This window comes from Lagenorhynchus albirostris, chromosome 6 (genome assembly GCF_949774975.1).
Source record: "Lagenorhynchus albirostris chromosome 6, mLagAlb1.1, whole genome shotgun sequence".
NCBI lineage: Eukaryota > Metazoa > Chordata > Mammalia > Artiodactyla > Delphinidae > Lagenorhynchus > Lagenorhynchus albirostris.
The window spans coordinates 82,618,382-82,632,122 of NC_083100.1; positions in this window are offsets into that span (position 1 = coordinate 82,618,382).

The following is a 13,741-nucleotide window of genomic DNA, read 5'->3' on the forward strand; positions in this document are numbered from 1 at the left end:
CCTCTACCAACAGATATACAATACTAGATCAAGGACAGGGTAACTGCAAGAAAAAATCCCTTTAGAAAAGGGAAGGTTAGAAGGCCCAGTGGGTGGTCAGTGGTCCACTTCAAGGATGGAATCTTACTGGACAAGCATTGTGAGGACACCCTGCTCAGCAGAGGAGGACATTTCTGAGCAGACCTTGGATTCACTCTCATTCCCTTTTTATTTGTTTTCTTCTGTTCCTGATCTGCCCTTGAAGTCTTCTTCCTTGACTTGAAGTTCTTATTTTCCCTGTTCATGTGAAGTGAGTCATTGCTAAGTCTACCTTTCTTGGGAGAACAGCTTTTGCAACCTGTTCCCTGTTAGTGCAAGTTTGGGGTGCTAAAACTTCTTTTATGGGCTAGTTTTTATTTTCGTGGCCAAATTCACGGATTTTTTTTGTACTACAACTCCTTAAAAACTCACGGGATTTGTGCACTATATGCTTACAAGTTAGTTTCATGTGCTAGTAATCATCAACCAAAGTTCTTTCTCATATATATAATTCTCAAGCCTGATTTATCCCATTGCATCCTCATCTTAATGCCTCTTTCTCTCAAATTGTGGGGCTGTTTTCAGGTCATTTGAAACAATTTGAGTCCTTTGTGGAATTGCTAAGAATTAATGGGCCTTTTCCACTCAAAGCCTTTTTCCATTTTACTTAGTACTTTCTGGGGTTCTGAAGCTGTTGGCTTTTTCAGCCTTGTGAGCCTTCAAATTTTTGCATTCACTTTAATCCTGGAAATTTACCCAGAACTTCTTAATCCTTGCCTTAACTGCAGTCTTCCTCACAATAACTTGCTATAGGCAGTATATAGCAAATGATACACACTAACATCTCCTCTCTTTTCAACTATTTCCCCTGGGACTAGTCTCAGGCGACTCCTGATCAGCCTTCCAGATTGTTGCATACAGCAGCACTTTTTATCAACTGTCTTGCCAAGACAAAACAGGGTTCTCTGACCTTCTAGCCATCCACCACCTGAGTGCTAACCCAATGCCAAATACTGGGGGTTTTGTTCCAACAGTATCACACTTCAAGTAGGGTAATGGTTAGGATTTAGGATAATGTTAGCTGTTGTAACAAATTAGCCCCAAATTTCTTTGACTTCATGTATTAATAAGTTTATTTCCTCTGACATGAAAAGTCAAAGTTGTTGTTCCTCTTTGGTGTGTGTGGGTTCTGCCGATCATGATCATGCAGAGAGACTCATGCTGAGGGAGGTTTTGCTCTCACTTACCTTCAATGTGTGTCTTCCAACTTTGCTTGGAATTTCGACTTTGGCCTTGCAGAAGTTGGAAGAGCATGGAGATGTACACAAAGGAAATTTATGTGGACCAGGTCTGTAGTGTGTTTGTCCCTTTCACTATGCTCATGCAACTACATTTAACACTAAGAGAGGCTGGAAAAAGTAATCTAGCTGTGCACTTGGGAATCAGAGAAGATGGATCTGAAGCATAGCATTCACAGTCTCTGCTCTAGTGCCTTAAACAAGGAGTGTTTCTTATGTACAAGAAGTCTCAGAGTAGGTTGTTGAAAGCTGGTGTGCTGATCCTACGATGACAATAGAGACCGTTTTTTCTCCCCTACTCCCTTTTCTTCAAGAAAAAAAAAAAAAAAAAGCCCTCGCCTGAGATTTCTGGCAATGACTTATCGTCCAGACCTGAATTAAGTGACCATTGTTAGTAGCAAGGGAGGCTGGGAAATTGGAGATTTTAGCCAGGCACATTTCTCCTCTGTTTAAAATTGGTTCATTTAGTATGGATGAAGGGGAGAATGACATTGGGTAAGTCATTAGCAGTGTCTTCCTCAAAGCATAATATGATTTCCATATTCTAGGGAAACATCGTTCCCTGTACAGACCTCTTTTTCTCAGGAAGTAGCATATAAAACACTCCTATCTTCTAGAAACATTCAGAAATGTATATTTGAAATAAGTCAGTACCTTGCACCGTGCCTGGAACATAGTAAGTAGTTAATTCTTTTTTTGTTGTTTTTGCTTTTGTTTTGTTTTGTTTTTTGGGTTCGCAGGCCTCTCACTGTTGTGGCCTCTCCCGTTGCGGAGCACAGGCTCCAGACGCGCAGGCTCAGTGGCCATGGCTCACGGGCTCAGCCGCTCCGCGGCATGTGGGATCTTCCCGGACCAAGGCACGAACCCGTGTCCCTTGCATCGGCAGGCAGACTCTCAACCACTGCGCCACCAGGGAAGCCCAGCAGTTAATTCTTTATCGGAAGAGTTAACCAAATGAGTAAATACATCAGTACACCTGTGTGACTGGAGGAGTCAAAAGTAGATGTCCTTTGACAACTGTCACCAGCAAATGTGCAAGTCCAGCTATGTAATGAATAGAGTGAGATTGTTACTGTCTATATACAAACCATTTCCCCAGATGTTTCTTATTTATGAGGTAGTTTATGCCTTCTAAGTCCTTAACAATTTGCATTCAAGTTTCTTCTCTCTCTTTTATATTCCTAGAGAAAACTTAAAAAAAAAAAGAAAAACTCAAACAAAACCTCAAAGAAGTCCATAAAAAAGAAGTCACCCAAAAGAGTGAAAAATATATTTAGTAAAGAACTCTAAGCCTCTAGAAGGCAAGGACTGTATTTGGGGGCGGAGGGGGGGGGGCTGGCAGGGGAATAATACTGTTATGAAACCAATAAAATAAAAAGCGAACTTATTTTTTCTTTTGACTGAAATAGATTGATTGTGCAAACACTGATTATTACCCTGCCTAGAAAAATTTGTCTAGTCAGAAATAGCAAATGCCATGACTACATGTCCATAAGTCTTTCTCTTTTTGTTTTATCTGGTGGTTAATACATAGAGGGACAGGTACGTGAGAGGTACATGCTATGTGCCACTGTTGATGTGGCCAAAGCCACTTCACGGTTTCACTTTGGAAGCCACAAAAGACTTCCTGTGATGTCAGGCAGCCTGTAATAACCCAAATAATGGCCCCCAAATGCACATCTCTGACGTAAGCTGCCATTATCAAGCGATAATTATTTCTTCTTTACAGGAGTCAGCCTGCCAATCACTCTGACATGCTTTTAGTTTGTTCAGCAGTACACGTTTTTCTTTTGCTTTTCCAGGGAAAGTCTCTGACAGACTTCGTTACTTTCAGTGCCCGTCACTGCCTTGTTGGAAGTCTGTAGCATCAAAGTGAGAAAAAAGTATCTTGACAAGCTCACCTCTCTTTGTGAATCCCTTGGACACTTGGGCACTGGTGTGCTCTGAATCCAGGATTGTGCTGGGGAAGCAGTAAGCTGATGGCTGTGGAATGTGCCCTTGGAAATGGGATGTCCCGAAGGTGGGGAATTTCAGCCTGGTGTTGGCATTGAAGAAGATCTAAGCAAATTCCTCCCGGATTTATATATAGAGATATATTTTTCCTAAAATTAAAAACCTGCATTGTGAAAATTCTTGTAGGAAAACAGAACAGGAAAACATTTTGACTTAGCTTGTCAGGAAACATACAACTTATTTCAGGTTGTTTCTTTTGAAGACGCATATTTTAAAAATATAACAAAAACAAAATTGAGACTAATTTTAACACCTGCTGGATAGGGAATTTAGAGTATTATTTGAAAATGGACCTACCTAGGGGTTATTATGTTTCTCTTGCTTTCTCTGGCTCCACAATTCCAGAACAATACATACATTAAAAACTTTGTTCTGCTTCATAGAAACTAGCCTTTCTCTGTTAAACTTTGTGTTTTGGAGGTGCCGTATGTATCCACCATGGATATAATTTCTGATTCTCTGGTTCCTTTTAAAAGTCGCTATTGTAGTTGACACAGCTTGCCTTCATCCTCCAGGGTATTCTGTAGATCTCATATTTCCTTAACTTTTGCCCCAGGCTGCTGAGTTTTTGAAGAAAATTTTAAAAGTTGGTGATATAAATTTCAATTTATTTCCTATCGTCCATGTTTTTTTTTCAAAACATAAACATATACATTTTCTTGTTTTGTGTTGTGTCTTATTAATAGGGCAACATGATGCTAGGGGCCTGCTATTTTAACCCTTTTCTCCCGCCTACTGGGAAAATTACCTGTATGGAATAATGGTACCTTCATTCATACCACGGACAGTAACACCTGACAACTGGGAGGTACATTTCCTTCCCTCCCATTCTCCATATCCACTCAGTTATCAAGGCCTGTGGATTTTTACTTCCAAATGTCTTCATAATCTGTTCCTTAATAGATACCTGCTGGTATCTATTCTTGGTCCAGTCTAACATCACTCTCTCAGCTAGACCATGGCAATAACTTCATTACTGACCCTTGTTCATATTTACCTCATTCAGCATTCAGCCAGAGTAGTCCTCTCTAAATGCATATCGAAGATGTCATCTTCATGCCTAAGATCTCTCAATGACTTTATCTAAAGACATAGACAAAAATCCTTAACATAGTCTAACAGGCCTGCATGTCTTCATTTCATTCTTCTCCTTCTGAACTTGTGTCTTTCTTGAAAATAACCTGCTGCTTTGCCCCTCAAGGCCTTCTTGCTTTTCCATTTTTTTTGATCTCTCTTGTCCCTCTGAGCTGACGGGAGCTTGAGCCTTGTAAATTGACCTTAAACATTTATGTGACTTGTATAGTGGTCATGGAGCTGTGGGATTCCGAGTCTTTGGTTTACAAATATCTCTAGGCCTTTTTGCTTTGCTTCCACTAGGTGCTGTGCAACAAACTGGCAGTCCTGCCCTTTGGATGAGTCCACACAAGTTACTTGGGTGCCTTTCTTTAAATCTTGAATGTTACACAAGCCCCATCTGCCCTGGCCTAAGAAACCAGGACATGTTACTCCAGTTGATGATTCCTAAGTGGAACAGTCCAGCAAATGAGTCTCTAAAAGTGTCATTTTGGGGACTGTATAATGTGTCTGCTGGAGCTGAGTTTGTTTACACTTTGCCAGTGTCATCATTTAGAAACTTCAAAAAACACATTGACAAATTCCCTAGCTGTTTTGGCAGTGCTTCCATCAATCACCCAACTAATAGCACCAACATTTCTCCTGGGCTATTATAGTCACTTCAATCGCTGCTGCTTCAGCTTTCGGAGAAGATAAATCAGAAGGGGTTCTTTTAGATGGTCTCAAGTACAGCACCATTTTTTATTAAGAGATGCTTCTCTCCTCACTCTTTTCTCCCTGCCCTTCCTCCAACTTCCCATAAACAATTCTTTCTGCTTTGTCCCGCCTTAGATAAAGTAATCTAGATCTATGGCTTTCTTTTATAGACCCCTTTGCAATATTATTGGGTAATGGGTCCATTTATTATTTTGGATTTTTGTGTGTGCTCTTTAGTTACTCTGTGCAGCCCTCTCAAATCAATAAGTGTATTGTGTTTCTGCCGGCAACAGGTGCCTCGCTTCCCAGGCCCAACACACTCTCAGAGAGCGGCTCACATGTCTAATGACCACAGCATGAAAACCTGAAACCCTTTTGCCTTTCAACCAGGTTCTTTGTGTGGCAGCGTCAGGCAGCAGCTGTATCTCTAAGACTGAGTGGCTAGAGTATCCCTGCTCTTTCACTTTTATCGTTTCCTTCTCTTGCTAAAGCCTCACACCCCTTTTCACAAGGAATAAATATTACAAATACTCAGCTGCTACATCACCTCTGCAGATTTGTTTCTCTTGGGGTTACAGTCCTTCCTTATTTTCTGTGTTCAAAGCTTGTCTTTTTTTCCTCACAAACTGACCTATATTAAGCAAGAGTATATTTAAAAAAAAAAAAAAGAAAGAGAGAGAGAAATAAAGAAAGGGAGGGAGGGAGGGAGGAAGGAAGGAAGGAGGGAAGGAAGAAAAAGCAGAAAGAAACCAGCTGACCTCTTCCAACTTCCTCATCATTAAGAAGCATGACCACAGAGTCTCCCTTCACTGCACACACGTTCAGAATCTGGACAGTGAAAGGGGAGTGCCTGCCAAACTTGGCAGATCAGGTGAGGAGGGCTGGCTGGGGATCTGCTGCCCAGCTGGAGTGTTTGCTGGCTGTGGTGCCAACTGCAGGGCCAAACAAACCGTAAGACTGCATTTCAAGTTGCTGCCTGAGAGATACTGTTAACTCCATCACTGAGGGCTCTATTCATCCTAAATGATCCATGGTCCTGGACAAAGCACCAACTGCAGCCTGTTGCAAATCTTGGCTCTATACCTGACCAACCTATTAATCAGAATTTTAACTGGGCCTTGGAAGCGTTTTTCTTTCATGTGTTAAGTCAGAGAGCTGATCGTGGTAGAGACTTCATGTAAATGATGCCATCAACTTGATGCATGGGGCCTTCGATGTCTGAATCTGTGGTCAAAGGCGGTATTATTTACCTTAAAAAAGTAATCCTTCTCCTGGATGCCATAACTGCTTGAGGCAGTCTTCACTCTTCGCACTTTCTTTGATTGCCAGCTCTATCTTGGTGCTGAAATGACCAAATGGCAGTAATCATTTTTATGTTTGAAAGGACTTTTCTCTTTAGTTAAAAGAGAAATACCCTTGATTTTTATGTTTTTTTAAAAACAGTTTTTCCAAGGTGGAATTTTTGTCTATACTCTAAATGGTAATCAGCCTCAAGGCTGTTTTTAGTTGACCAACAATAATTAACTACTTGTGTAAGTGAAAGTATTCATAAAAACAACTGGCTGATTAGAATTTACTGACCTCATAATGGAGGAATATTTTTGAATTCCATTTTAGCCTCAGTAACATGAGAAATCCTTAGTACAGAGAAAGAATCAACATTTGTTCCTTGTGTATATTGGTGATTTTATTTATATCAGACCTAAAACTGGGGTAATGAACGTAAATATGCCAACACATTTACGGTAGACTGTTTTGAGTTGACATTTTAAATAGTATGATGTTTGTCAAACTTGAATATTGCACAGATTCCATTTAAAGGATTCAATTGATGTGTCCCTCCCATATTAAATTTGTTAAACCAGCAAAAGCTGTCTTATGCATATAACTTTCTCTACTACTATAAAACCTAAACAAATTAAAACCACAAAATCAATAAAATGTAATTAACAACATTAATTAAATGAGAAAGAAAATGTTGATTCTTAAAACTAAATGGGTCACTCACAGTGGAAGTGGGATACTGAACCATGCATGACTTTAGTAGAATGCGGCATGCTGATGTTAATGTGTTGTATGATCGCTAGTGAACTGTGATACTCTATGGCCTTCTATGGTATGAATATATCATTTATGCCCTTTGCTTTTCTTCTTGTCCCATTGGCTCTTGACAATTACTGAGGGACTAGTTGGCCTCACCTTTATCATGAGATACATGCAAAAGCTAATTTTCAAATCATAGGACAAAAATTGGTTAGGAGGCAATTTTCCAGAAAATTCAGAATCTTTTCATAGAGTTTTAAAAATCATCAACAAAGTGAGAATACAGAATTTTAAAATTCTTATAAAAAAGTTGTTGAGTTCTGAAAATACATCCTTTAACTGTGGTTTAGAAATACTGGTTTAAAAGAGAGCATATCTAAGAGTATACCAGCCTTCACTCTTCTGCTAATCTACTAGTCATAATCCAATGAGATGTTTATTTAACCTTCTCAGACTTTAGCTATTAATTTGGTTGGTCTTATAAGACCAACCAAAAATGACACAATTCAGTTCAATACTATTATTAGGTGTCTACTGTGTGCCAGTCATGGGGTAAAATGTAGAGCAGATCAGGGAAGAAAGAATGACAGTCTGTTATAAAAGAATATGGAGATTCTGTCGACTTAAAAAAAAAAAGAAAACATGCACAACATAAAAGCTGTGAGTCAAGTTTATTCAGGCTTACTGAGGACTATAGCATGGGAGACAGCCCCTCAGATAGCTCTGAGAAACTGTTTCAAGGAAGTAATGGAGGAGGTCAGTATATATGTGATATTGGATAAGGAGGGTACATGCAATAAAGCACACATCTCAGTAGAGGGTTGCTGCTAGTCATGAGGACAGATATCTTAGTTAATGGTTTTAGTGCTTTTCTAAATATGGGAAGATGCAAGAGTTTGGGTTCATAAAATTTTCTCGTGAAAATATCTCACTATCTGAAGGCCTGTTCTGCCATTTTTCCCAGAGTACAGAATGCCTTATTCCTGATTTCTGCTCTGAACTTCTTTCAGGGTATATTAAAGGTCAGTAACTGCAGTGAGTGGTTGATGACTCAATCACTGTAGAGCCTGATGGCTAGCTACATTCTTCAATCGGCATTCCCAATACAAACTATCCAAGTAGAATCAATTTGGAAGTTTTGATAAACTTAGTTAAAATTTAACTTTGCCCTACATAAACTGATCTTGAGAATTTTAGATTTTTATTTACAAGGATAAAATACTAATGATTTCAGCAAAGAATACCCTAGAAATTTCCTTTTAAATAATTCGAAAAAAATCATATGTACTTAAAAATAAGCATCCATTTTTCTAAAATTGGACAATAATTTCAAATTTTCATCAAGTTCAAACCAACCTACCTTAATTGATTCTAATTACGGAAGTTTGACTCTGTGTCTTTTTAAAATTTGTTGCCTTGTTTTATCCTTTGTTTAATCTAATAGGCATGAGTTGACTGCATAGAATATGCATGCATCTTCCCTTTTATTAACAGTGCATTTACAATTGTAAATTGAATGACCAACAGTATAGTTGTTGGCTTCCAGCAGGGTGGTCAAATTAGTGAATATTGAAAGGCTGTCTTTCAACTATAAAGCCGTAGAGATGCTAATAACCAGGACAATTTTGATACATACCTGAACTTAAAATAATTACCTATCAGAATTCTTTCATAATCTGGAAAATAAAAGGATCCAACAAAGGGGTGAACCATGGTGAAAATAAGCTAATTCAGTTAGAATAGGCTATCTTATTATGGTTCCCATTGCATGTCCAGCTGGGGTTGTCAGAGGACTCTGTTGTAGTCTTCTAGCCCTCATAGGGACCCAGGGTGACTGAGACTCCAACTGGGCACACGTGATTGCCAAGGCAGGGACAAGGAGACATGGTGAATAAAGTTCTGGCTTTTAAAACTTCTACAAGTAAATGATATGAATTAATTCTCTTTACATATTACTGTCTATAGAGAGTCATTTGAGCACAACCAAGTTCAGTGCGTGTAGGGAAATATACAATCTGTGTGTCTAGAAAGAGAGCAGAACTGGAATATTTGTAGACATCCCTAATAAACTAAGGATTAAAAAGTTATAAGCCACACAAAGGAATTGAACTATGGCAAGAGAGAGTCATCAGGTATAAAAAAACAAAGAACCAAACAGGAAATTAGTATCTGAGTCACAATCCACACTATATAAATATCTAAGCAAACATATAAACTATGCTTACTATCATTAAGGAGGGAAAAAGGAAACTGAAACCATGAGAGAACAAGAAAAGATAAAGCAAAGAGACAGACCTTGAGCAAAGAACTAAATTAAACTGGAAGATAGATCTGAGGAAATCAACCAAAATATATTATAGAGTGATAAACAGATGGAAGATATGAGATAAACAGATGGGTGTTATCAAGGGAAGTAAAAAAATATCACAGAGTCTCCAATGACATAGCCCAACAGAATTTTAACAGGAATTACAAAAAGAAAAAGAGAATCAGGGCCAGACAATATTGGAAGAGATAATGGCTGAAAAATTCCAATAGTTGAAATATATGAGTCATTTGGTTTAAAATATATATATATATATATATATATATATATATAGAGAGAGAGAGAGAGAGAGAGAGAGAGAGAGAGAGAGAGAGAGAGAGAGAGAGAGAGAGAATATCTGAGGAAGATAAAACAAATGCCCATCTAATTCTGTCACAGAAAAACTGTAGAATATGAAATACAAAGAAAGAATAATAAAAGCAAACAACAGGAGGACAATAGAATGACAGCAGAGATTTCATCAGCTCATCTAAATGTCTTAAATGTAGTCTCAGGCTCCAAAAGCTTCTACTCTAGACCAAGAATGAAAATACTGTGAAAAGTTCATATACTGGAACTGTGGACTCCAGGAAATTATGGCAGCAGGAGAACAAACAAATATTTCTGGGAAATAACCTGTCTTTAAGTGAGAACTTTTATGCTGTAAAAATGTTGTCTTGGGCTTCCCTGGTGGCTCAGTGGTTGAGAGTCCACCTGCCGATGCAGGGGACATGGGTTCGTGCCCCGGTCCGGGAAGATGCCACATGCCGTGGAGCGGCTGTGCCTGTGAGCCATGGCCGCTGAGCCTGCGCGTCCGGAGCCTGTGCTCCGCACTGGGAGAGGCCACAACAGTGAGAGGCCCGCGTACTGCAAAAAAAAAAAAAAAAAAAAAAAAATGTTGTCTTATATACTGTGAGACACTTAAGATTTTTAAAATTGCTTTTATATAAATCTTTTGAGGCCGTATTCATAGTAATTGCCTCCCATAGGAAAGGCAATAATTATTATCTCCATTTTAAAGATGGCAACATTGAGAATCTTTCAGGTCAAGCAATGTTTAAAAGTCATAAACCTGGTAGGTATAAGAGGAAGGTTGAGAAACTCAGGTGCTCTGATCCTTGATTCATATTTTAAGTCAGAGTTTACATAAAGCAAATATTCAGTTATTGTATTTGCAAACTATACCACATTGAAATGGGGCATTATTGAAACAGAGGTTATCTGTCAGTTCTAAACACAGTTGTCTCAGAGAGTAACACTAGAATTGCTACATTTAGTCTTTTTTACAACAATCACTTTTGACTACAGATATTCTTTTAAGAATGCAACATGCTTCTCTAAATATTGTACAGATACTTATTTTTTAATGGCTATTGATAAGGATATATTTGGCTCAGACATACATTAGTAGGGACTGCTAAAATATAAGTTCTAGAGTTAACTTAGGATAGAAACACATGAACAGTTTGGATTCTTCTGTGAATAATGAAATCTAAGCCAAGAGTGATTTGGTTGTGTTGGACGTCCTTGCCACAGATGATATGATTATTTACACAGAAAATTGAAAAGAATTGGTAGAAAAATTATTGGAAATTTAAAAATTTCTGATGGTAGGGTATCTACACAGAAAATTGATAGGACAGACAAATTATTAGAAATAAAAAGAATTTCTGAAGGTTTTCTGATATTAAATATTGAATAAAACCTCTTTTATAATAGTTCCATGTATCAACTTTAAATAATTGGAAATTTTTAATAATGTTAGTTCCCAAATGTGGAAAATATCAATATTCATGTGAGTCCTTACAGTAAGAGGTGGAGTCTATTTCTCCTTCCTGTGAATCTGGTTGCCCTTGTGGTAGAAGGGGGCAGATATGATGCCATGCCCATTCCAGACTCAACATTTAAGAGAGGTGGCAGATTGTTCTTTTTCTCTTCTTCTCACCTTGTGAGAAGTCAAACTACCTTGATGACACCACGCTGTTAGAAAGCACAATATATTCACACAGAGATAGAAGGAGGTTCCCAACCTAGACCCCAGCTATTTTATCCATTCCACCTTAGGGACAAACATGTGAAAGAAAAAGCCATCTTGGAAATTCTAACTCTGGAAGACAGCAAATGAGGCAGAGGAATTTGCTTGCTGAGCCCAATCCAGATTAAATAATCAAAAAAAAAATAATAAATAATACATTTGTTTAGGAAAAAGAAGAAAAAGAATACATCTGTGTTTTAAACCACTAGTTTATTATGCAGCAATAGATAGCTGTAACATAATGTGGTATCTAGATCTAGGGGTGCTGCTAAAACAAGGACATAAAACATGAAATTGGCTTTGTGTCTGAGCAGTGAGGGAAGGACACCTAAGTGAGGAAATTGTTGTTGGAAGGTGGTGAAAAAGAAAACCTGTTTTATCTAGTGGTGTGATGTCTGGCAGCACAATTGTCTGCAAGTACATGGAAGAAAGAAAACACACCTAATGAACTTGTAAATTTTGCTGAAGAGATTTCTAGGAAGAATTTTATAAGCTATCTATGATAAAGTGCATGAAAAGAGAAAGAAAATAGAAAATGAACTTCTCAATTTACACCAGGACCCAGAAAAAAAAATCCAATCCAGGGCATGCTGAAATTTATACTATTTCTTATTACCAGCTTGTCCAGCTGGCAAAATGTTTCAGAATAAGAGATGGCCTCAAGGAAAAGATCAAATGTAGGGAGATGTCAATAGCTTAGAATTAAGATCAAATCAAGTGTATGGCTGTGAGATCTTTTCTGAAAACATCAAGAAGATTGGAGTCAGTGCCTCAAAGACCTTCTGTGTATGGCTATGAGATCTTTTCTGAAAACATCAAGAAGATTGGAGTCAGTGCCTCAAAGACTTTCTAAGTCAGACAAAAAAGTTCTAGGAATTTTAAGTGTGCTGTCCCACAGCATTCTGACCTGCAGAGAGTGTTCTATCTAAATAATATCTGTGGGTGCAACTTTTGTCTAATGGAGTCAACTGCAGTAAAATTCCTAGAAAGCCCATCAAGCTTTTAAGACAGTTTATTGAAGGGAGCATTGCTAGTTTGAACAAAAAGAGACTTATAATACATAAATAAAAAGAAGTCTTAGGATCTCCAACCTTACATAAGCAGCAGACCCAAACAAACAAACAACAAAACAAAATGATGCAATGATGACACACACCTGATATTAAAAGATACAGAAGAGTCACAAATGTAAAATATGGTAACAGAAGTAAATCCAAAATTATTTGTCAGAATGACAATGACAGTTTTAATATAAATAAAATAAACTTGCCTAGTTCAAGGAAAAATAAAAGTAGACTACTAGATCTGTTTAAAAAAAGCAAAACAAAACTGAAACCCAGCTCGAGGAGAGGAGATTCAGAGCACTGCCTAAACAAGCTCCAGAAATGGGCGTGAGCCGCGACTATCAGCACGGACACCAGAGATGGGCATGAAACACTAACGCTGCTGCTGCAGCCACCAAGAAGCCTGTGTACAAGCACAGGTCACTATCCACACCTCCCCCGGAAGCCTGTGCAGCCTGCCACTGCCAGGGTCCTGTGATCCAGGGACCACTTCTCCAGGAAAACATACTGTGTGCCTCAGGCTGTTGCAATGTCATGCCGGCCTCTGCTGCCACAGACTCGCCCCACATACTGTACCCCTCCGTCCCCCCCAGCCTGAGTGAGCCATAGCCCCCTAATCAGCCGCTACTTTAACCCCGTGTTGTCTAGATGGGGAACAGATGCCCTCAGGCAACCTACACGCAGAGGTGGGGCCAAATCCAAAGCTGAACCCCAGGAGCAGTGCGAACAAAGAAGAGAAAGGGAAATTTCTCCTAGCAGCTTCAGGAGCCGTGGATTAAATCTCCACAATCAACTTGAGGTACCCTGCATCTGTGGAATACCTGAATATACAATGAATCATCCCAAACTTCAGGCAGTGGACTTTGGGAGCAACTGTAGACTTGGGGTTTGCTTTCTGTGTCTAATTTGTTTCTGGTTTTATGTTTATTTTAGTTTAGTATTTAGAGCTTATTATCATTGGTAGATTTGGTTATTGATTTGGTTGCTCTCTTCCTTTTATTTTATATATATTTTTTTTCCTTTTTCTCTTTTTGTGAGCATGTGTGTGTATCCTTCTTTGTGTGATTTTTTCTGTATAGCTTTGCTTTTACCATTTGTCCTAGGGTTCTGTCTGTCTGTTTGTTTGTTTGTTTCTTTCTTATTTACTGGATAGTTTTTAGTGCTTGTTATCATTGGTAGATTTGTTTTTTGGTTT